Genomic DNA, 26,720 nt, shown 5'->3' with positions numbered 1-26,720 from the left:
GCAGAGGTTGTGAAGCGGTTGGGCTTACCGACCACAGCACATCCACAACCATACACCATTAGGTGGCTTCACCAAGGACGATATCTTCGCGTGAGCCAGCAGTGTCGCCTTCCATACAACATCAAGCCCTTCACGGATGAGGTATTGTGTGACATTGCTCCCCTTGAAGTTTGTGTTGTATTACTAGGACAACCATACTTGTGGAAGAGACATGCTATGTATGAATCAAGGCCCCGTGCTGTTATTATTACATTGGGAAATAAGTTGTTCAGGATACCAGAGGTAGCACCACCTGCCGCCATCTCTTTGATTACTGCAAAACAATGCAGTAAGATCATTTCCAAAACCAGGAAATTTGTTTTCCTGATGATACGCTCTCAAGGAAAGAAGAAGATAGTGGCCGCGGCCTCCAAACGGGGTCCCTCTGCACGACAACTACAGATGGACAAGATTGCGGAGGAGTACGAGGACATCTTCACCTCCCCGGCAGGGGTTCCTCTGCACTGTCAAGTCAAGCACTCCATCGATCTAACCCCAGGTGCGCCGCTGCCCAATGGACCAATTTATCAGCGCTCCGTTCTGGAGAACAATGAAATCAAGAGGCAGATTCAGGAGCTCTTGCAGAAAGGTCACATCCGTCCGAGTTCATCGCCCTGTGGGAGCCCGATCGTGTTGGTACAGAAGAAGGATGGGACGTGGAGACTCTGTATTGACTATCGGGCGCTGAACAAGATCACTGTCCGTAATAGGTACCCGATCCCGCAGATTGATGGCCTCCTAGACCAACTAAAGGGGGCGAAATATTTCAGCAAGATCAATCTGAAGTCAAGATATCACCAGGTACCAATCGAACCCTCCGATGTGTGGAAGACTGCCTTCAAATCCAAGGAGGGCATCTTCGAATGGTTGGTCTGCCTTTCGGATTGACGAATGCTCCTGCAACCTTTATGAGGCTAATGGATGACATCTTGCGGCCATTCACCAACTCCTTTGTAGTAGTATACTTGGATGACATTCTGATCTTCAGCCAGAGTTGGAAAGAGCACCTCCACCACATCCGACAGGTTCTCCAAACACTGCGGCAACACAAGTTATGTGCCAATTTGGAGAAATGCACTTTTGGCATGACCCAGGTTCAGTATCTGGGATACATCATTGATGAACAGGGGGTGCATGTCGATCCAGCCAAGGTCCAAGTCATTCGGGATTGGCCCTCTCCAACCACTCTAATAGAGCTCCGCAGCTTTCTAGGTCTTGCCAACTTCTACCGCAGGTTTGTGTTGGGGTTTTCTCATATTTCTTGGCCCTTGAGTCAAGTCACCAAGGGAGGGGCGAAAGCAAAATTCTTTTGGTCTGAATCTCAACAGAAGGCATTCAGGGAGTTGAAGGATTGCCTCTACACGGCACCAGTGCTCGCGTTACCAAATTTACAACAACCATTTGAGGTCGAGACAGATGCCTCTGACTATGCTATTGGGGCAGTCCCTCAACATGGACATCCAGTGGCATATCACAGTGAAACACTTTCAGACACAGTCCGGAAGTACCCCACTTATGATAAAGAGATGTATTCCATTGTACAGGCTTGCCGACAATGGAAGTATTACATTTTGGGGAAGGAAACGGTCATCCACACAGACCACCGACCCCTGCAGTTCATACAAACCCAAGGGAAATTGCAGAATGATCGCCATCAGAAGTGGTCTACATACCTGCAACAGTTTCACTTGAATATCAAGTATAAAAAGGGCAGCACCAATAATGTTGCAGATTGCCTCAGTCGACCACCGATCATGGCGCTATCCACCGTGCTCAACTCTTGTGGGCACGAGACTTCTGATTGGCCACTTCTCTACAAAAGCGACCCAGAATTCGGCCACACCTACCAGACACTCTTGGAGGGTCGGCATGTTGCAGATTTTCACCTCCAGGATGCCCTATTATGCCACCTCGGTCACCTTTGTGTTCCTTCAAGCGAGCGTGCCAAGATGATTTGGGAAGCACACTACAGTCGGGTTGCTGGGCATTTCGGGGTCGAGAAAACGGTGGCAGTACTGCAAAATTATTTCTATTGGCCGAATCTTCGACAGGATGTTGGGAAGTACATCCGATCATGTACTGCCTGTGCCATTGCCAAACCGACCATTAAGAAGCATGGCCTCTATACCCCGTTGCCTACCCCTAGTCGACCTTGGGAATCCATCTCCATGGATTACATGTCAGGCCTTCCTTCCACTAAGCATGGAAATGACTGTGTTTTTGTGGTCGTCGACAGGTTCTCGAAGATGGCCATTATTGTGGCCTGCAAGAAGAATATCACAGCAGAAGCCACTGCTAAACTCTTCTTTGAACGAGTGTGGGTGCACTTTGGGATCCCACAGTCTATCATCTAAGATCGGGACAGTCGGTTTCTCAGCACATTTTGGTCCAGTCTCTGGTCAATGCTGGACACCAAACTCACAAGTCCACAGCCTTCCATCCTCAAACTGATGGCCAGACAGAGGTTGTCAATAGGATGATTGTGCACATTCTGCGCATGTATAACTCAAAGCATCCACGCACATGGGACGAGAGCCTCCCCTATGTTCAGCACAGCTACAACCGAGCTCTTCACAGCTCCACTGGCCATAGCCCTTTTCAGGTGGGTTTGGGATTCCAGCCACTATGCCCCATTGATGTGGACATGCCACTTGCAGCTACTCACATGAATTCAGCTCATGTCCAGTCTGAAACAGATAAGGCCACCAGCTTCATTGAGCGCATCCAACATATTCGCCAGCAGGTCCATGACATTCTTGAGAAATCAAATGCCAAGTACAAGCAGCGACATGATCAACATCAGGTGCCACACAAGTTTTAGGTGGGCGACAAAGTCTGGTTGCATTTGCAAAAGGAACGCCTTACTGGAGCCTATCGGAAATTGAGACCACTCCGATATGGTCCTTACACCATTACTAAGGCTGTGGGAGACAATGCATTTGAGCTCAGCATTCCCCCATTCCTTGGCCTACACCCAGTGTTCAATGTGGACCGCCTTCGACCATACTTTCCACCATTGCTAGACACATCCGACATTGCAGAACAGCTCAAACCCACAGAATTAAATCCAGATTGCATGGAACAAGCTGCAACTGATCAGATCATGGACACACAGATCAAGAAGACTCGTCAACAGAATATCCAACTGTATCGAGTTGTCAAAGCAGGCCAACTCCTTCAGCAGGGCAAGTGGCTCACCAGGGAACAAGTTCAGCAGAAGTTTCCTCATCTCATGGAGGAGCTCAACGCAATGGAGACCATTGCTTCCTAAGGGGGGAGGAATGATCCAGGTGGATATTGGTGGCCACCTGCCAAGTCCACCTAGACCCCCACCATTGTCTTTCTCAGCATTTTCAGTTTCCTTAATTGTAGCACAACTTACTATTTTTAGCAGTTTTTCGGGTCCTGAACTTCTGGAGCCGTTTTGAGGCCCTAAACGACGTTTTTTGGGGAATCCGGGGGTAACATGGGTCCATTAGTGCTCGGATAGATCTTTCTAATGAGCTATTGTACGCGTCAAACGGAGATCATATGCCAAAGTTACGACCCCGGGAAGTTGATGTACCAATTTACCCCAAACGGGGCCCACAATTTGGCGTTTCATCTCCTAGCGTTAGGTTTTGGAATGTTAAGGGTTTTTCATTGTTTCTCAACAATAAATAGGCCTTCGAGCCTCATTGTAACACAGTTCAGAGGCATGTAGCCATCACATCTCTTCTCAGAGATAAGCTACCATCGCCCTAGCTGGTTTATTTCCATTTCTGATTGTAAGCATATTTCAGTATTTTCCATTAATGAAATGAAGTATTATTTCCGCTGCATCTTTGTGTATATGGTTATCTCTGTAATTTGTTGCGTTCCTGTTTAAATCTGGATCAACGCTTGATCGACAGTCCTCGCTGACCTGCGCTGATCGCTATCACAACTTTCACATGATTTCCGCCGATAGCCTCTGCTTGCCATGATCGGCCAGATCCGACGGCTCCTGTGCATCGTTGTTCAAGCCTCCGATAAACTCTGCTTTTCACTGTTTCTTCATGTTTTTCAGGCCCGATAGTGTAATTCGCTATTTTTATAAGTTCATCCTTTTGCGATAGTTTTTTATTTTTGAAGACTTAGAGGGTTTTTTTTTTGGATTCATTTTGGATCATTGAATCCCTTTGATGGGTTAGGGTGTGCCAATTAGATAACTTGACTTCTACCTGAAATCAGATTTTAGAATGAATCATCATCTTGTACTGGCTTTGTTTGGGTAGGACTCTTTGTATATGCGACCTATGTTTTGAATTGGAATAGTATTTTAGAAGAAACTCTTCTTTCTCTCCTTTTGTGGGTTCGATATTTGACTAGTAGGAACAACTCACGTGCAAAGAGGATGTTCATTCTTTCCTTTATGTAGCAATAGGTAGTTTGTTTCAAGAAAGTAGGATCGCTAATACAAGCACATCTTTGTTTCATGACCAACCATTATTGGAACTCCTATTCATCATTGTCGCTGCCTCCAAAAAATTAAATGAGACTTGAACAATATACTAGGTGAAGGGGCTGGCGAAAAAGAAAAAATGCTTCAGAACCCTTTCCACCTATTAGATTTTCACTCGACGAAGAAGGAAAAAAATGGGACGTTGGGATTGGCTAACACGAACAATTTTTTTCCAGCCCAACCTAGTAGAGGGAACACCTTCGATGTAAATATTAGAAAATACAAAATTATAGCTAACACATAATCCATATAAAACTACGACATTTGAATTGTGTTGTATTCTTTTCAAATTTCAATTACACCTTATTAAACCTGTGCAACAAATTTTTAAGGTAGGAATAAAATTTCCTTTAGAATACATGATATCATATTTGAACCATATATTTAAATATGAACATTATATCGTTTTAATTTTTACATTTTATTTATATAAATTAAATCATCTTAGATTCATCTTAATTCCAGATCTATGAAACATCCACAAAATAAAATTGGTGCAAACTTTTCATCAAATTTTACTAAAAATGTGTTTAGCACCTTTAAAATTGATAAATCAAGAATTAAGATATATATACATTGGTTATTTGTGCTTAGAGTTCTATTCACAATCTCAACAAATCTCACTCAACAACCTGCATGTACTTCTAATCATGTTATTGATTTTATTTGATACTAATGTATTAATATTTAATTTATATTTTTAATTACTTTAAATAATTCCCCATGACAGGTGATGGTTCCAGCTATATGTCATTACCATGATGGAACAATTTGGAATCACATGCCACCTGACCTGCCAAAAGTTTTCGCTTGAGAAAACATACAACTTGTTAAATCCTTATGTGAGTGATTTACAGACCTAGGGTGGTTATACTATTCACCTTGCAGACTAATGATGGTTGTGAATTATGATTCAGATGACCTCACGCGGATGGCAAAGCACAATGTCAGTCGACGATGGAGTTGTCCCTTAGATATGTCTTGATGGAGTCGTCCCTTAGATATGGCAAAGCACAATGTGAGTCGGCGATGGAGTTGTCCCTTAGATATGTCTTGATGGAGTTGTCCCTTAGATATGTCTTTGTTTGTAGGAAGCAATAATGTTAATCTTTCTCCATGTATAAATATGTTATTATCAGGTAGCTATGTCGGTCATTTTCACCAATGATATGCACTCCTTGGTTGGCTGGCTTGCTTTACATTTAATAGTCCATCTACTGAATTGATTGTCATGTATAATAGGTCCACTCATTTGTGCCTTCATACTACTTTAATAGGTCTACTCATTTGTGCCTTCATTTTTGGCTTTGGCAGGAGCTTAACCGTCGATATATATGCAATGTTCCATAGTCCTATGATGGAAACATTTAAAGGGTTCATAGTCCCATTCCATAATCCATCAGTCGTATTAGAAAAATTGGTGTAAAGCAGGCAACAATAGCCAACACGTGGTTTTACCTTTATTATGCCTTGGAAAACATTCAAATCTTCATTTGGATGGGTGGTGGTTCAAGGTATATCATAGGAAACTTCTAATGTCTCCTGGCTTCATTGTTCTGGCTTCGCGACTTATGGTGCCTCGGCTTGTGGTTTGTGTTTTCGCTCACGTGTTTGCAAAACACATTCTTCTCTCATTTTGACTTTGTAAACATTCATATCCTCTGGTTTCGTATGTTACATTAAATCTTCCTTCCCTAGATATCATATGTATTCATTTTTTGTTGACATTATAACATAGGAATTATGCATATGTAGTGGCCTCTTAGTCATGTCTTGGAGTGGACTCTTCTCTTCCTTTCAAAATTCTTGGTTCTCTTTTGAAATTTTTAATGCGGGTGACATTATTAGTATACTTCTAACATTAAATAAAATCAAATTATACTTATTATCCCTATCGCACGAGGGTATAAGTTATTTGTTATGCAAGCTATTTGTTATGCATTGACCAATAAATTATTTTACTATTAACCAAAAATTAGACAAAGAATTTGTGAAGTCGACTTTAGAAAAAAATAAAAATATTTTTCAAAATTTAAAAATTCTATTTATCTATTCAAAATTTAAAAATTCTATTTATCTAGGCTTTGATTCATTTAGATGGGTTGAGTCTTATTTCGATTTCGATCGGATTATTGGTTTGCAACTATGTTTAGTACGATGAGCAAAGCCATTATTTTCACGCAAGACTTATTTAGCATGTCGCGTGATAGTTAATGCGCCGGGGTTTTATATGCCCATAGTTGGATTTAAGCAAGTAGATTATCCAACGGTGGACATATACAACCCCTATGCAATAACTGTCGCGTAACATGCTGGATAACTCTTGCCATTATTTTCATGGGTAATAATGAGAGGACTATCAACGGGAAGCTTGAAGAACTCAGACACCCCTCTCATCATCTCTTATCAACATGGCATGTGAGGAAAGTATAGGTGTGAAATCTAGAGGAACCATATACTTTCTCAGGATTTATTATTATATATTATTTTGAATTAAGCAATTGTTTTAGCTTTAACATAGTATACCTACTTTTATTATATGATGATACAATTTTTTAGTGTAATTAAATATTTTGTGTTGCCCATTATAATGAGGTTTTATATTTGAAAGTTAGAACAACAGTTTCATCTCATAATTGGTAGTTGATTTACAATTTCATTTTCATTTTTTACAAGAGTATTGTTGATGGAGTGTGGGAAAAAATGTGTTTCTTATTGTAGTATACAACAATACATTTCATGGAATGCAAAGAATTTGTGAAATTTATAAAACAATTAAAATAATAATCTAATCTCCCTATAGAGAAAAATGTTTATTTAATCAAACTATTTTACCAAATATATATTTATTTGAAATTAATATAAATGTATTAAAAAGTAAATATTGGAGAAATTGGTCTTTAACCTTAAACAAACTTAGCTCATTTATTATATGTGATTATGTCTTCCAGATCCATCGCATTTTGTTGTTTTATGTATCGACGTTTCAAACCATCCTCTGTGGTTCATCATCAGGATTAGATATGTGAAGAAGTCAGAAAATGATTTCTTTGACTTCTTCACATATCTAATCTTGATGATGAACCACAGAGGATGGTTCGAAACGTCGATACATAAAACAACAAAATGCGATGGATCCGAAAGACATAATCACACAAAATGCAGATTGCAAAAGTCTCAAATCCATAATTTATTATATTTAACTCTAATTTAATTATATTTAAACTAATGAGCTACTATGTAACACTTGTTTTATTTTAAATTGAAAATTTAATTCTAATCATTTGTTTTCTTCCTTATTTTGACTTTCTAAACATTTATATTCTATGTTTTCATATATTGCATTAAATTTTCCTTCCCAAGATATAATATGTATTCACTCTTTGTTGACATTATAGCATCTTTTGGAATTATGCCTATAGTTAGTGTCCCCTTAGTCATGTGTTGGAGTGGACTATTCTTTTCCGTCCAAATTTTTTGGGTTCTCTTTTGAAAATTTTAATTCAGGTGACATTATTAGTATATTTTTAACCTTAAATAAAAATTTACTTATTATCCTTCTGTATGGTATTGCATTGACCTTTAATTAGTTAGCTCAAATATACTAAATTTAGTTTGATTTAACAAAGTTTAACTATATAAATAAATTTTCTATTTTCTACAAATAATTATTAGTATTTATCTCTGTTATTATTGGCTTAAAGTTAGAACATCTTATTGCACAATACATGGTAAACATTGATATTGTAATCATTACCTTTTATTAATACGATGTCCTCATTATGATCATATCAATATTTTTTATTAACTAATAATTATAATTAAATATTTTAATTATAATTTTAATATTATATATATATATAATTTTATTGGGGTTAAATTTAAATTCAAATTTTAATAAATTAAAATATAGTAATTTTTATAAACTAAATAATAAATTAGTGTGATTATTATTTTTTTAAATATAAATTCAAATTTTAAAAATAAAATATACGTATTTTTATAATCTAATAATTATATTTAAAAAAATTATTGAATATTTTATTTCAAATTTTAAGAAATAAGATATATAATTTTTTACTTGCACACACAATTTTGATTTGGACAACTAATGTAGTTCAAAAGTAAATACAAGTATAACATATTATAGTTTTTTAAAGCTGTGTTTGTATAGGCATTGAAATCAAGGCCTTGCTCTTTAATAGGACTTTACGATCACTAAAACTCAAATTGATGGAATTGTAAACCTTAATAGTCATTTGAATTCAATATTTTTAATGTAATTTAGCTATATTTAAACTAAGGGGGTAGGACTGGTTACTATATTAGGCTTGTTTTATTTTAAATTGAAAATATAATTTTATTTATATTTTTGAAAATCACTTCTTCACTTTTTCCAACATCTTCTTTGGTAGATAAATGTTAATGTTATAGACATTTTTATGCCTTACAGCTATAAGCATGAAATGTCCATAATCCAAGGGATCCAAAGTCCCTAAACATGTTGTTCCTACCCCTAGAGGAACAAGGCTAACAAACCATAGCAATTCACAGAAGTTCTCCACCAGAAACTGCTCAAAAACAAGTCAATTCAGGATCAATTCAGAGGCTGGAATTTTGTTATTGCAAAGAATTGTTGTTGGTTTGAGATTGGAATCATTGGGTGCTTAATGCTTTGAAGGGAGGTGAAGAAAGGATTTCATTCGCTGGGAGGTAGATGCTGGATTGGAACTCTCTTGGTTGTATCTCCTCCTGAACCTTGTTATTCATCAATAAAGCTATCTTGGTTTCTCCTATATACTGATGTATCTTTGATGTATGATTGCATTAGTATGTTTAGTTTATTTCTAATCCTGAACTAGTTATGAATTTGAATCTATGTCTTTGTGTAGTGTTCCCTTCTTGTGATTTTGCAGGAACCTGTTGAAGCTGGGCGAGCGAGAAGGCAAGTAGCTGGGAACTCTCAAAGAGAAGAGAAACCAGATCGATGGACAAACGGAAGACACCTGTTAGTCCATCCATCTCTCTTCATTCTTAATTCATAAAGGAAGAATACTAGAATAGCTGTTTCTGTTTGTTGCTAAGGCACTGTCACACCTTAGGTGGATAGGATCGTCCTGCATAGGCATTTTTCTCCACAACAAATTGGCGACTCCACTGGGGAGATCTGTTTAGTCATTTTATTTGTGTCTCTATCATTGTTTGTTTCATAGACTCAAGAGCAGCAATCAAACTGCATCTACTATTTTCAGATGCAAAGTAGACAGCTGCTGCTTTGATCCAATCACTGGATTTGTCTATGATCTGAACAATGGACTCACAAATGATTTGATGATCCTTTGTGATAGATCTTAGCCCTCCTTCAAATCATCCCTTTGATTGTACCTTGCTTGTTGCTTTTATTTGGCATGAAACCGTAGATTAATCAGCAAACCGTGACCCAGAACCCAGAGAAGAACTCTCGTTTCTGCTCCAGCGCAGGCTCTGTGAAGAGACTCTGCATTTCAACGCAATTCCCGTGAAGGCTACCTGCGTTGCAATTCAGTTTCTCTATTATACAGGTGCGCTGATCCAGCTTAGCCCTTGTGCAGCTGGGGTTCTCTGCTCTGTTTTGCCTTGTTTTGATCTCTGATTTCTACAGCTTGTAACTAGCATAGGTACCTGTCTGATAACTCCTTTTCTCTGCTTAAATTCCGCCTCCTTTTGTACAAAAAGACTGTGAGTGTTTTTATGTGCTTGTGGCGTCATTTACAGTTTTCCTTTGCAAGAGTGAAATAGTCATCCTGTAGCCCTTGATTCAGATCTGTTGATTGTGATCTTAGGAGAGAGTTCATTGGCTGTTTGCAGTTAATTATACGTTTACTTTTGTTTTTGGTTTGAGTTTGTCTCTTTTAAGTGTCGAAACAAGTGTTCATTTCGAAAGTCGTAAAGTGTTGTATTCTCTTCTACCCTTTCTGATTTCGAAAAAGTAAACTTGTTTGTATTTGTCATTTAAAAGCAAATTCAAAGTTGTACAAAAATCTTTCTTTTTAGGCATCAATATTAAGAGAGCGGAAAACAAACACCTGCATTGTGCATTTGCATCTTGATAGTTTGCATGCTTGATTTAGGAAAAGTGCATTTAGAGTGTGTTGATTGCTCTTTGAGAAAAGATGGTATCTTTCTTTTCCCTTTGTAGCTAGGATTTTCATTGTTGAAAAAGAGATAAAATTTGCTTATCATCTTTTAGATTGCATTTAGGAGTTGTATCTACATCTCGTGGTGAACCTCAAAAGGCAAACTTCTAAGAAAGATCAACATAAAATAAACTGAATGAACTTAATAACGCTTTGTAACATAACGCACAACATAGAGGTCTAGGCTAGAGACGTGTTCCAGCGTCGTAAAACCTGGTATCTGTTGGCCTCGCTGATGGTTGGGTGATTCCTCCTGAGGGACCAAAAGTGCCAGTACAGATTGTGCTCCCACGTACCGTCGCGTATATATTGGGAGACCCCTATAGGCTTAAAACCTTTATCCTTAGGAAGCCGTGTCGACCGCCCTACTGATCGCAATGCACTGAACACAGCATTCGGGAAGATTGACTGCCGTACCGTAAAACGTATTCTGCAGTTTTGTGATTGATTTGGCACACCCTCTACCTAGATCTCCAGAGTAGTTCCTTTTGGCCTTTTTCAGACTCTATAACAGAAAAAGTCCATCCGAGCATTTGTCACTTCGGGCTCGTTAAAACATCGAAGGCGACTAGAGTCATCTTTTGTTTTTTCTCAACTCTTTAAAATTGAAAAAACAAGTTGTGTCTAAAGCATCATTAAAATTTATTTTAACGGAATAATAAATCACCCTTATTCCCGCGTTGATCTTTCAGTTGGGAAAATGGAGCCCTCCAACCAAGGAATTCCCCTTGGTGGAAGTCCTAGTCCCTTCTCCTCTTGGGGAGACGTTGGAGCGCCCCATATGGCCACATTGTCGCTTCCAGGACTGACAATCGGCTTGCCTGTCTGGCTCTTCTCAAATAATGTTGTTCAAAACACCACTACTCCTGAACAATCGAATCAGCAGTTAGATCGGTCTAGAGTTGCCCACCAGCCTTCCACTTCCTCTAACTCTTCCTCTCCTCCTTCCTCTTCGCGTGATGGAGCTGGCAAAGCTAAAAGCCAAGCTCCTAAGGAGAAGAAGGAAAAGAAGAAGAAAGAGAAAAAGAAGAAGGAGCCAAAAGCGACTGGGGGCAAACGAATGGCATATAACGAAAATCCACACACCGCACTGACCAGGCCTAAATCGCCATGTGTCATATGCAAGGGAGACCACTTTCATAGAGATTGTCCTTGCATCCCTCGAATACTAAGGGACTGGTCTCCCCGCCTGCACAATTCGGTGGCGTCAACCTCTGATAGCCATGTCGACAGCACACCGTCAACTAGTGAAAGTGAAGCCACAGGACAGAGAGGGAAAGCTAGATTTCCCTGCAAACTATGTGAAGGCGACCATGCCATCCACTGTTGTCCCTTCTTAGATGAGGCTAAAAGAGTTTTGGAAGATCGCCCGGTTTTACCAGCGCTACTTCCTCCTGGATATCAAAAACTCCTGCCAAGTCCTTCACCAGATGAGAACCCGGCTGGCCCACTCAGGTGGTCAGCCAAAGCACCTATCATTGAGGATGAACCGTCCGAATCCATGCCTGACGAAAGTCAAAAGGTCGAAGCGGCAGTTGACCTAGTCTTGCCTTTAGAGGTTCTATCTTCGAATGATACCATCACAGAAGAGAATAAAGACGACACCATCCAAATTCTCTTCATCAACACAGACTCCGACGAACAAGGGAGCAATTTGCCCATTCCTTTATCGCAGGAACGAACTTCGTCAGAGTCATACCCGGCCGTATATTCGGTCCCACCATCAAGAAACCTAGTTGTATCCTTTGACTGGAATCAACTAGGCAGACCCCGCTTACCAGCAAGCATACCATTCAGAATTATCGTTCAAATATACAGAATGGTAATGGCTGGCACCATCATTGATGAGGGGGCATCTGTGAGTATCCTTTCCTCTATTGCTTGGAAAGCGCTTGGTTTGTCAGCGCTTTTGCCTGAAATGAGAAATCTAGCAGGCTTCGATAAAGGAACCAGTCGACCTTTAGGGATCCTCCCCAATGTGCCTATCACATTGAAAGGGAAGACCGTTCAAATGAACATGATGGTCATTCAAGGACCCTTGGATTATAACCTACTCCTTGGACGAGACTATATATATTGCATGGGAGCCATCGTCTCCTCACTCTTTAGAGTAATGTGTTTTCCGCACGAAGGAAGAATGGTCAAGCTCATGGATCAACTTTCATTCCCCGGATCACGCATCGCAAATAGTCATATACCATCCCTAAATGGTCTCTTCGCTCAAGAAATGTCTCAACCCATAGTCCGTCCTCCCGATGAGCGCGAGTAATCCGGAAGGATATGACTGGAACCCAGGGAGCATGCGTCCTGGTCTGCTTCGGCAGGAAAACTTTGGGTATAGAGTAGGTTTCCGTGGGAGAATATGACTAGTCTGTACCCCGTCCGTGGTTGGAAGAGGGGTTATTCTAGAATAAGATTCTCTTGTCAAAGTTATGTGTTTGGCGCTCACCTTTGTCTATTTCGGTAGACATCGCTGAAGAAGTGTTTTGTTTGGGGTGCAAATAGAACAATCTTTGGATAACCTGTAAGAGGTAGGCCTCTCTCGGTAAAACAAATGTTTTGGCGGAAGATGAAGTAGGGGTAACCTTGAAACTCTGTTTTATGCCTGGGGGCATGCAAACCTTTTGGAGTGCAAGAAAAGAACGGTTATTTATCTGTTTTTTGGATTAGTCGTTTCCTAACTTTTATAAAGAAAGGATGCGGAGCAAAGCTTTGTAAGATGAAGCTCCATAAAAAATAGAATCTTAATGAGACATTCTTATCATATGACTGGATTAATCGAGCAGTTTTAGCACACAGTTCATGCTCGTTAAAAAATAAACGCAAGATCCGAGCAGTTTTAGCGCATAGTTCATGCTCGTTAAAAAATAAACATAAGATCGAGCAAATGTTTCCACCCGCATTTAAGCTCGTTAAAAAATGAACTATTCCAGTAAATAACCACCGTGAATGTAATATCATCAGCCATTAAAGCCTTGGTCGTGTTTGTCCATCACCTCCACTTTTCCATTGGTCGATCATTCACCTCCATATGATTGTTTACCCATTTTGAGGAACAGCTGCGAAGAGTGATTTCACTAGCCATCCTTGTGAAACTGCCATGATTTGGAAATTCCAATCCTTCCCTGGAATCAGCTGCTACCCTTTTTATCACTCGTTCCTCAAAAGACGAGTCTTCTTTAAGCTCTTTTCATCTGACTCGTGAAATATGAAAAGATTTCCGAGTTTTGGCCTTCCAGCTCGATAAAGTGACCGAAAGAGCTATCCCTCCTCTAGATTTTAATCTTTTTGGACCTGAGGGATTATTGCACAAAAAGATCGAGCGCTTGTTTTATTCGGCTCGTTAAAGATATCGAAAATCCATCCCTTCTATATTGTTTTATACTTTTCCAGACTTAAGGGATTAGATGACGAAAAAGGACTTTTGGAGTTAACTTTATGTACCTTTTCAGACTCTTTAAAGATGAAAAGGACCGAGTTATCCTTGTCGTTAGACTCGTTAAATGCATGAAATAGCGAAAAACTTGTCTTTAGACGAGAACGAGTTTCACTATCGCTAGGCTCGTTAAAACATAGCGATGGGCTTGCCCGAAGGGCAACTTATAGAACAAGCATATGTTATCCTCCTCAAGCTTGACAAAAATAAAGAGGTACTGGTCAGCAATGACTGGGGAAAAATTGGGAGAAACTCAAGAAAACTTTGATGGTAGCAAGTCGCTCTTGAACATGACACTTTTCCTCCGTACCACAATCGGGTTGGGTTGTTTCATTCACCGGTCACATCACCATGGTCTTGCCATACCATCCATATTTGGGGTAATGCTACCGATCCATCACATAAGTGTCGCCATATGTTCAAAAGAAGTCGTTCAGAGAAGTCACCTGTGTCCCATCCACTACCATACATTATACTCTTTCATGACTGTCACCCTGAATCATATGTCATCAGATTGTTTTCACCTCCATCAAAATCATTAGCTCCGTTCCGTGTCATTGATGTGGGATTCATTAAGGCCCTCCTTTGACGGATCACTTCTTGTCGACATCAGCTCATTATCCAAGAAGTTGATCTAGGAACACCCCCTTCAGTACTTTGAAGCTTGCATGCCTCAATGGCAAGTTTCTCACTACCGGCGACAGGTACACATCAATGACCTTCGACCGAAAGATTTTGCGTGGTGTTCGACACCAAGTCCTCTATTCACACCACGTGAATTGTACTGCAGTACCTTGAGGGTCATCTTCATTATCGGTGATTCCTCTCGCGCTTGTTAACAGTTTACATCATTGACTGGTAATCAAGCGATGTCTTTCCATGTTCGACTTCAGAGCAATTCTCACATGGATCGACTTGTACTTAGAGTGAAGATCGGACGAGATTGAAGACCCCAGATCTAGTTTCATCCATCCGGGCTGCAATATATATTCAGAAAATAAAGACATAGAAATGTACAGCTTTACAGCACAGATAATCATCTTACCAAAAGGATGATGGCTCTATCAGAATCATCAGTCTATCATCAGACGATTGTCTGTTATATGTACATGAAAATGAATTTATAAAGCTGAGCATGGGAATGCCCGCCTCAGCTAGATCGTGAAAAAAGTATGAAAATAATGTATTGTATTGTATTGTATTACAGGTCTCCTCCCAGCATTGAAAGAACTTCGGATCCTCCTAATAAAGCATTTCACCCGATAAACGGCCTCATACTTTAGGGGGCAACTGTTATAGACATTTTTGTGCCTTACAGCTATAAGCATGAAATGTCCATAATCCAAGGGATCCAAAGTCCCTAAACATGTTGTTCCTACCCCTAGAGGAACAAGGCTAACAAACCACAGCAATTCACAGAAGTTCTCCACCAGAAACTGCTCAAAAACAAGTCAATCCAGGATCAATTCAGAGGCTGAAATTTTGTTATTGCAAAGAATTGCTGTTTGTTTGAGATTGGAATCATTGGGTGCTTAATGCTTTGAATGGAGGTGAAGAAAGGATTTCATTCGTTGGGAGGTAGATGCTGGATTGGAACTCTCTTGGTTGTATCTCTTCCTGAACCTTGTTATTCATCAATAAAGCTATCTTGGTTTCTCCTATATACTGATGTATCTTTGATGTATGATTGCATTAGTATGTTTAGTTTATTTCTAATCCTAAACTAGTTATGAATATGAATCTATGTCTTTGTGTAGTGTTCCCTTCTTGTGATTTTGCAGGAACCTGTTGAAGCTGGGCGAGCGAGAAGGCAAGTAGCTGGGAACTCTCAAAGAGAAGAGAAACCGGATCGAGGGACAAACGGAAGACACCGGTTAGTCCATCCATCTCTCTTCATTCTTAATTCATAAAGGAAGAATACTAGAATAGCTGTTTCTGTTTGTTGCTAAGGCACTGTCACACCTTAAGTGGATAGGATCGTCCTGCATAGGCATTTTTCCCCACAACAGTTAAGGTGAGAAAATCATACATCTTCATGTATAAATAAGAAAGATGCATCATGTTTCAAAATCGCTGATAAACCGTTGGAAATTAGTTAGAATACTTTATTTAATTTATAACTTTTTATTAGACTTAAAATTATTAAATAATTTAATAGTAATAAATATATTGATAAGAAAACTAATCCACCCGATCAAGAGTAATTATTAATAAAAATAATGTTTATTAAAGCATAAAGCTGTAATTTCATATTATTTCATATTGACTTCATAATAAATCTTCTTTTATTTCATATTATTCAATGTTTTTAGCAAGTTCGTATTATCCATTTTTTAAATAATTCAAATTAATAAATATAATTTATTTTTCAATTTTTTCATCATTATATTTTATATTTGTTTTTTCTTTATCTCCTTTTTATAAATTTAATATGTATTTTATTTCTAATTTTACCAAATCTTCATTTAAAAAAAAATTCAAAACCTTTTTGTTTCTGATACCAAGGTATCTTTCCAATAAAATTAATAATTAATAATTCATATTTTTAACAAATATATTCTACTAATTAAATTCAAATCAATAGAGATTCCATATGATAATTTGTGTAAAAATAAATAGCTTTTCAAAAAATTCTCATTCAACAATTTAAAATCTAACTATTATTATTAAATATTTCTTTTTTATATCACCAAGGCAAACCTTATTATTGAGCTGATCCGATATCTCGTGACATGGTCTTCCAAATTTCCAATTTTGTTTTTAATATTTCGTCACCAATATCCTCATAATTGTTGTGCGTGCGCTCAGCTTTTTCCATGTCTGCGAGCAGCTCTCTTTGGCCAAGGCGAGCAGCTACAGAAAGCAGTGGAAGATAGTGTTACAAACTTTCTTTTGATAGAGGAAGCTCTGCGAACCAACCGCTGCTTCGCAGGAAAAGCGGATTTTGGAGGAGATGAGATCGGCTTGATTGACATCGCGTTGGGTGGTACGTCGACGTTTTATTAAATGGCGTCGAGAAGGCTACTGTAACCATTTTAATACATCCAAAGAAAATGCCGTTGTTGAACGCATGGATGGACCGATTCTGCAAATCCGATGGTGTGAAAGAAGTGATGCCCGATCCCTTCAAGCACGCGGAATATTCATCCGCTCGGACAACCAGTATGATATCTCCATCTACTGCTAATTAGGGCAAACCATGCCCTCCTTATAAAATGAGGACGGACAGAGAGATAGATTATATTTAAGATGGGTATTATTGATAGATTTTATTAATTGGGTGAGATTTAGCTCCTGAAATCTTGAATGAAGACTAGATGTTTTACGTTAATTAGCCGACCTTATAAACTGAGGACAGACACAGAGATTATATTTAAGAGGCGTGCTATTTGTAGTCTTTGTCATTTTATTCAACTGGTCTTGAAGTATAGCTGTTTTGAAGTATAGCTGTTTTATGTTAATTAGTGTGAATAATGTTTTGGTGAATCTCACCGATATTATACCTAGCATTCCTCTATTCAATGTATGTTATTTATGGGGCATAGTTTCATTTATAGATAAAATAGTTTTTTCACGAGAATTTCAAGAAAGATTGTGATTTTTAACACATTAAGATTTTTTAAAGCATAAATACACTCAACACTTGAAGAACCCATGGGGCATTGGATTAAACAACCTAAACTCAAGTTTTTAAACATTTGTCAATTTTTGGTTAAAATTAACTAGAGAAAATGCCCTAAAAAGAGACCATTTCCTCTATAACTTAGAATACACCTTATTTATGATTTATAAGTGAGATTAAGTATTAAATAAAATAAAAAAATACATAAATTTTTGGATTTGTCTAAGAAGATGACAATTTCGCCTAGAAAGAAAATTTCTAGTTAGAATCCAGTGATTTTTTTTTCAAAAAATAAAAAACTCTCAAGAACCCCTGTAGCAGCTAAATCTGAAACTTGTAGTGCCTAAATCTAAAACTTGAGAGCCATAACCTGTATTTCCCAAAAAAATCCACTAGATTAAAATTGTGTTGGGAAAACCATTCTTTTCCTTAGCAAAATCATAGCTTGTTTAGACTATGCTATTTTTAATTATTTAATATTATTTATAGATTTAATTTTAAATGTATTTATGTGTGTATTGTATTTTTAAGATATAAAAGGTTCTAAAATATGATGATGATGGTGGTGGTAATGATGATGAGGAGGAGGATAATGATGGCAATAATGATGATGAAGATGATAATGATCGTAATAGTGATGATGATGGTCGTGGTAATAATGATGATGAAGAGTATAATGATGGTAATAATGATGATGATGGTGGTGGTAATAATGATGATGAAGAGTATAATGATGATAATAATGAAGACAATCACATCAACTATAACCATAAGAATGAGCATGATGATAGTGGTGGTAGTGCTTGTGAAAAGTTTTAATAACTTAATAATATTCTTAGAATTTAAATTAATTTACATAAAAAATAAATAAATAAAATTATTTATATTATAATTTGTATTTTTAAATTATTTTGTATTATTCAGATTTATATCATACTAAATGATTATTAAGCAATGAAACAAATTAGTACTAATAAAATTTATTGAGGTTACCTAATTCGTCTCTATAAATATAGGACTTAAGATGTTTGTATTGTGTTGGTTCCACTACATTTTACATGTACCATGTCCACTATTACAATCTTGTCACAACCAAAAACTTAAAACATATATGTCAGTACATTATTTCATTGCATGTCCACATTAATGCCCCATGAATTAGTCCATAAAAGTTAAAGTTTACAGCATATCCAACCAATTAGTCTTTGACTTTATAGGATTGCACCTAGTCTCAGTTTATTTTCTAAACTCAAGCATGGTCTCTTTGTTTATAATACCCCCAGGTTGATCCAAAAGTTGTAAATGTAAATGTGTATGTGATGCTTATGCCACTAAACTGATATGTTTTGGTTTTAATTTTATGTTATATATTTGGGTTGCAGAGCCTATGACGATAAAATGCCATTTAGATTACAGTGTAATACATAAATAAAAACTAATTAATAAAATATATCACTATTGTAGAAAATGTTAGAGAAAAGAGTACGAGAGGTTACAACTCAAAAACATGGAACTTAGGGTTGCCAAGAATAAAAGGGGGTACATTTCCATGTGTTGTGAAAATTTGGGAGAATGAGAGACTATGTGCTGGAATTAATATAAGAGTTTGGAATATTGGCCTAGACACCTTAGTGTTGACACCAGTCTCAAAATTTTGAATTTTGTATTATGCTACAAAATTGTATCTCTATCATGGATTTGTCACCCCCAAGGGGACCCTACAATCTATTTGTCTTAACCCATCAATGACCAAAGGGAGTGTTGTAACATCTTTTGGGCCCTTTAAAATGTTACAAAATTCTTCAAAATTTGTCAATTTGTTTACTAGCTAGATTCTTGGGCATATAACAAGTTTTATAAAATTTGTTAAAAAAATTGGTTTTCATAAGCCTCTTGGGCTTATTGGCAAAAATTTAGTCAAAGTTTTATTTTTCAACATCTTCGTGGTTGCGGTGTCATAACAAGGGTGTAATTTTTATTTAAATATTGAGCCCGTGACCCAATCTCCAAGTTATGTTCTATACCATATATGTTATACATATCATCGAAGCCCATCAACCAAAGTCACCAGCCAAATAAAAGCCAACATAGAATGCACAAACCAAGGGAGAAGCCCACAATTGTGCACAACCTATTGACATGTTTACCATGTATTGATATATATAAACACAAACAAAGTTTTTTACTTGTTCGATGTGGGCTAAATCCCATTAAAAAAAAAAGGGTGCACAAAAAATAAAAACAAAGTTACTGATGAAACTTGAACTATTACCTCAAAACAACAACTCTAGCAAAAAAAAAAACCCAAAAACATGAAAAGGCAGCTCAAAAACAAAAAGTGTTGATGTTGCATCAAGACTTTTTTTTTCGGAGTAAATTTTCAACATTCTTTAAAAATGGTGGTAAAAGCCAATAAAAGCCAATTTTTTTTGTGCAAAAAACACCTTGAAAATGAAAATTATTGATGCTAAATAGGGAGCTAACCAAGGAGGTAATGTAGGTGCAAAAAAAGGAGCTAAACTCAATGCGATCACTAGTGTTATTTCTGGGAAAATTCATGGCGCTATTTCCAAAGCTATTTATGATGCTACTTCCAATGCTAATTTCTAGTGTTATTTTTGGCGTTATTTTTGGTGCTATTTTCGGTGCTACTTTTGTCGATATTTATGACACTGTTATTTACTAAATTGTACCATCTCGATAAATAACACTGACTTTTTCAAAAAACTGTATAAAAATAGACTAAAATAGTCCTTGGAAGCAAAAAAGGGAGGAAACAAGGGAGCTAATCACAAGGATTTGTCGAAGTGTCTTCCAGCTGGGGTTTCTCCCAAAAGGACATCCTAGGTTATATCTTGTGCACACTCATGGTTTTTGAGATTTTATTTCACCGGTGTCTATTTTATGGATCATTTTAATTGAATACATACACAAATAATAGTATTCTACAAATCCAGATATCTAAAGATAAATAAAACCATAATAGTGCAAGGTTTCATATTTTTAAATATATTTTTATCAAATTTGTTGTGAAAAATTGTTGAGTGGAATATCCATGACAGTTTATGGATGATATTGGCATCAAAGTAGGATTATTTAGGTATATTTCGGATATTATCAAGGGATCTATATCAACCCATAATTCAGAAAAAACTAGTCATGATTGACGAATCAATGAATAACTGTCATGATCTTATAAAGGAAAGGTTTTCACAGTTGGAAGCACAAGTTGTAGATATAAGACACAATATGAATATCCTCATGTCAACGCTCAAAAAGTAGCTGAAGCTATTCATAGAAGATGGGGGTTCTAATGCAGAGGACATATTAGAGGGGAGATCAAGATATTGAGAATAAACAAAGAACTAGCCAAAAAAGGGACCCAAAAGAGGTCAACCCAGTTTGAGTGCTATGAACCATTTAGATTCCCTATTCAAAATGGAAGTGAAGGTCAATATCAAGCTTTATCAAGGTGATATCAATGCTTTCAATCTAAATAAATGGTTTCAATAATTAGAAGTGTATTTTAGTGTTCAACATATTGAGTGAGAACAAAAGATTTCATTTTTGCAATTGAAATTAGAGGGCCATGCTCTGAACTAGTTGGATAAACACATGGGGATATTGAACTTAGAGGGAGATATGGACTTTAAAACCCTCATCATAATTTTACCTTATTGGTTATGCAGAGGACTAGTGGATTTGGTGGAATTACTTTAGGCATAAGTAGGCAAGTAGTGTAAAGGAGTACACTACAGAGTTTAAAAAGATGTCCATAATGCTAGATACCTCCCCAATGAACCTAGATATACTCCTCAAGAATTTGGCAAGTGTACATAACTATCAGTGGAATCATCTCATGATGTTCAAGCCCATATCGGTAGATGTGGTTTGCATATAGGCATAATACCTAGAGAACATAGGTCTCGAGAAAGGACAATCAAGTGGATTAGAGTAGAAGGAGCGACAGGGAACATATAAGGAGTGGAGGAAGAAATGTTAATGGGGAAGAGATAAAAATATGATATCCACAACACACTAATGAAAATATCCCAACAACCACTAAAACCACTGCAACATTGATGGCCATATAGAGGAAAAGTGTTGGATGTTGCATCCAATGCTTAACTCCAAAAATAAAATGAAATAAAATAAGAAGAAGAATCTCATGGCCATTGATTCAAAAAACCAAGTTGAAAGAATATTGGATGTGGATGAGAATATTGTATATACATCAGTGCAAAAGGAGGTGAATCTTAGTACCCTTTAGCAAGAGGAAGAGAGAGAAATTGGTAAACTCTTCCACATAAATATACAAGTCAAAAAGACAAAGATTGATATTTAATTTGGCTCAGGATCATTAGTGAATTTAATTGGAGCAGAGCTTGTCAAGAAATAAGTATTCAAATCTTGAGATCATCCATGGCCATATCCATTTTGTTGGGTAAATAAGGATGCAAAGTTAAATGTTAAAAAATAGTACAAAATTAGATTTGCTATGAGAATTGATTTTATTGATAAAGTAGAACTAGATGTAATTTCCCTTAATGTATGTGTAATGGTGTTTGGAATTACATATATGTATATGCATGATCTAATCTTCATGTGAAGAGCCAACCAATACTAACTCATAGAGGATGGAAAATCATTCACCATCAACACGCACAAAAACAAGTAAAAAATTTCACTCGTAAGTTCCAACCAATCTAAGAAACTGATTAGTTGTTATAGTAGGAAGTAGGTTTTAATGTTTTTAAGAGAAAGCCAGTCTATAGAAGTGTTAGTAAGAAGCAAGGTGTCCCTAGAGCAGCGTACTAAGAAACAAAGATAGCAACTAGAAGAATTTCTACAAGAATACACATATGTACTTCGGGATCCTAGAGGGTTATCACCCAAGAGCAAAGTAGAATATGAGATCCAACTATTTTGGACTCCCCATTCCCAAAAATTGTGTTTTACAAGCAACCTGGTATAGAAGAAAGTGAGGTGAGAATGTGGAGAACTACTAGAACAGGGTGTCATTCCACTAAGTACATCATCCTTGTGGGTCACCCATCATCATTATGCCAAAAAAAAGGGGGACTTGGAGGAATTTTATTGGTTATAGGGCATTCAACAAAATCACACTTAAGAACATGTACCCCTACCTAGAATAGATGATTAGTTGGATCAGTTGTAGCAAGCAAAAAACTTCACCAAGGTAGACTTAAATTCTGGATATCACTAGGTTCAATTCAGAGAAGAGTATACCTAGAAGACCACCTTCAAAATGAAGAAAGGTTTGCATGATTTGTTATTCGTGCCATATGACCTATGCATTGACCAACTGCGTTTATGAGGTTAATGAATCATATATTGCACCATTTATAGATTCATTTGCTATTGTTTGTTTAGATGATATATTGGTATACAGTTCTAGCTAGGAGGAGCACATCTCACATTTCATAGAGGTGTTGGGGACTATTGATCCAATTAATTGTCCTTCAAAGGACAAAATAACCATTGCACATTATATTTTCAACCCAAGGTCTTGTATTTCTATTTCAAGGTTATTGAAAATGTTTATGCAAGAGAAATGTTGGTATAACTATTTACTATTACCCTACTAGAAAGAGAACCTTCAACGATAAAAGAAAGAATCCATAAAAAAATTAAGAACTTATGCTTCCAACTAAACCAAACCATTCAAAGCATATGATCCTAAATACTTTTTCTAGGAAACAACAAATAAAGACTATTAAACATTGAGCTATTACCTAAGGAACAACAACTATAAAATGGGAAAATAGCACTACAGTAAGGTATTCAAGCACAAAAATAATATTCCTATGATAATTTCCAAGAAACAACAATGAAGTAACAATAATCCCAATTGAACGAGATAAAGAAAATCCACTCTGTAACAACTGTAATTTCTATTTATAATAGAACATGTGATCTGAAAATTACTTAACCAAATGGAAATTATAAATTGAAAACGATTACAAAAAAAAGCAGTTGATGTGAAAGAAAAGAATGAATATTTAATTATACATATGAAGACATTTTTGCCTCAAGGATTGAGCCCAAATCACTCGAATTGAATTGTCTTGTAAAAGAAATCAACACAATATATTAACTTTGAATGATAAAATATTTCGTTGAATTACAGAGGATCAATTACAATCAATGTATTCTCAGGTTCACAACTTATGTCAAAGATATTACAGTTAAACAACCTCTCTCAAGGATCAATTCCTAGTTTTTATCCTATGACTGTAGAAGATAAGAACAAGAAATCTATTTTTTAGGTTACAAGAAATCCTAATATTTCTAGATTACCAAGTCAAAAGCTTATATTTAACCGATTTACTCCAAACAAAATCAACAACATCAAACTATCCAATTTTCTATGTTCAATCCAAGGAACAACATCAAGTTCCATCTCATCAATATATTCTTGTTCAAAATAGGCATCCAAACGTGAGTAAATACCGCTTTTGTGATCAAGTCAGTTCATAAAGGAAATAGAATAATAGAAATACATTAAATTATTATAGAATCGATATTACCTAGATTATCATGACGTAAATGCAGGAAAGACTTAGGAAAATAATACAAGCATTAAGAAATAAGGTATGGAAATTATAAAAATTATGAGGCCCAACATCACCCCACAACTGACCTTTTTGCATGACCTCAAGTAAACAAATGACTAGGATGCAAGGAAGTTAAGGAGTAAGCTTCATAAGACTCCTCTTCTCTATGTTTGAATTCCTACATTTGTGTTCCTAAAATGCCACATACTTACCTACCTTTGATAATTCATAGTCGTATTTATAATAATATTGAGGGCATCAGATCATGGGACGTGCTTTTATGTTTTTTACCATTCCTACATAATTATCAAAATTCTATGTCAATTCCCATGCTATTTTGTTATCAAAGCCGTGTAATCGTCTGAAATATTCTAACCATCGTGGTTAAACAAAAATGTCGCACGCTTATTCTGTGGCATGTAACTAAATGGGTTCATCACATACCCAATTGCCACCCATTGTCTTTTGTTTAAGAAGAAGCAATTTTGCAATTGGAAACAACATAATTTAAAATATAGTAATACTGCACAAAATATATGGACTTAGAAACAATAACATGGAATGATATTTTTTGAAATTTGGATAACAAATCATGTATCAGTTCCTCCTAACCCCCCTAATAGAGTTGAAGGACGCCCATGGTTATCAATAAATCTTTTAATAGGTTGGCAGATTTGGCACGGTTAAGAGGTAAGGTGGTATCAATTAGGTGCATAGTGATAACCGTCAGAAATAAAAATGGAGGATGAGGGATACTTATGGCACGTGAGACAATCATTAATCCATTTATTAATTATGAGGTCTAATGATGAGGCTAATTATTATAATAGTGTTAAGATATTTACTGCATAACATAAATAATTACAGAGAATTACTGAGAGGAATAAATATAAAAATAACCAGCAATAACCATAAACACATAAACACAAATGTTTATCCGGGAAAACCCCAAATCCGGGGAAAAACCCAACCATAATTAAATTTCATTATCCTTGGCCAACACCCTGGCCAATTCAGCCAAGTGAGCCTTCATCACTCACCTCCAGGCCTTGCATTACAATGAAGTCCTTCCAGCGTTTTATAAGCTCCATTACATATAATACCATGGGTAGAATACTATGAGTGCACAACACCATGTGCCCCAAAACCATCACTATTTAACCTAGTCAACCTTGACTCTATCCTGAGCCAATTTTACCTAAAAAATAGGTGGTATGGTAACGAAGTAAATGGCATGCAGATATTTTTAGGAATGATATAAGGGTGGAAACAATAGTCCCCTAAGGAGATTTGTTAGAGAGAAAAAGAAAATAAATCGATGAGAATACTAAATTTCCAAAAAAAAATTATCCCTGATATGCACGATTATAATTAGTTTCTCATGATCAACCAACATCACCATTTTTCTATGAGGGTTTTATTAAGTTCCGTAATAAATCTAGCGATCTTCCTTTATTAATTTTGAGGAGACAAAATAGCCAACTTAAATTGTAATATTTAAATTTACTTTAATACCACATGCATGTCCTCTGCTACCAGCAGGCGTCCATCACCTCAACACGGTTTCCTTTTAACCCATTGAGATGCCATTATCCCATTTACTAGGAAAGCATTATAAGCCTTTTTTTTATGAAACATCTACATAAGGTAATTGCGGTAACTAGATAATAACAATGCCATTCACGGAGCTAATGAGGTGAAAAAGTTGGCTCTTGATGATACCTCTTTCCCTTTGACCCGAAGAACAAAGGCCATTACGTTGGTTTCGTGACCAGAAGTGGTAATGTCACTCTACTAGATCCTATGGTCATGCTAGTTTGGCTCGTGATGAGACCTCTTATCCTCTGTTTGATTTTCACTTTGCTTGTTATGATTCTTGGTAATCATAAAATATTACTTAGTGAATGGGGTGGCATATCAACTCCTTAGAGTTAGGGATGGTGTTAGAAGTATTATTATAAATACCTTTTTAGTTCACTAATTTTGTCTCCAAAAATTATATTTTCAAAAAGAACGTAGTCATTGGAAATTAGAAGTGAAGGAAAGCTCCTGAAGTGGTGATATAGATGGAATGCATCATGAGTAATGTTATATATTTCTTACAAAATCAGGGAAATTGAAAAAATTAAGGAACTTTAGAATCCCGATAATGATTTTTTATTAAAAAACCCCCTATGGTAAGTGTTAGGAAATTTCCTTGTCCAACCATCATATCGAAAGAAGGCTTAAGATATTCATTACCCTAAAGAAATAGAAATATTAACAAACTAGGGAAATAGTAATCACATCTAAGGGGACAAAAACTGATCCAAATTCGATCAATATATTTTTTTAGTCCATCTCAATGCATTTGGAATGGAAAATGTGGAGGAATCAGCTCAGGGGA

The 26,720-nt window shown here is 36.7% G+C and overlaps 1 pseudogene; it reads left to right on the top strand.

Annotated features, from left to right (window-relative positions):
• Nucleotides 1-17,325, top strand: part of LOC149204690 (glutathione S-transferase U17-like) — a 77,315-nt pseudogene extending 59,990 nt beyond the window's left edge.
• The last annotated feature ends 9,395 nt before the right edge of the window (nucleotides 17,326-26,720 follow it).

This window comes from Pinus tabuliformis, chromosome 1_2 (genome assembly GCF_031772625.1).
Source record: "Pinus tabuliformis cultivar Carrire ecotype Pingquan chromosome 1_2, CPIR1, whole genome shotgun sequence".
NCBI lineage: Eukaryota > Viridiplantae > Streptophyta > Pinopsida > Pinales > Pinaceae > Pinus > Pinus tabuliformis.
Note: the sequence above shows the minus strand (reverse complement) of the source record. Positions and strands in the feature narration are given on the sequence as shown.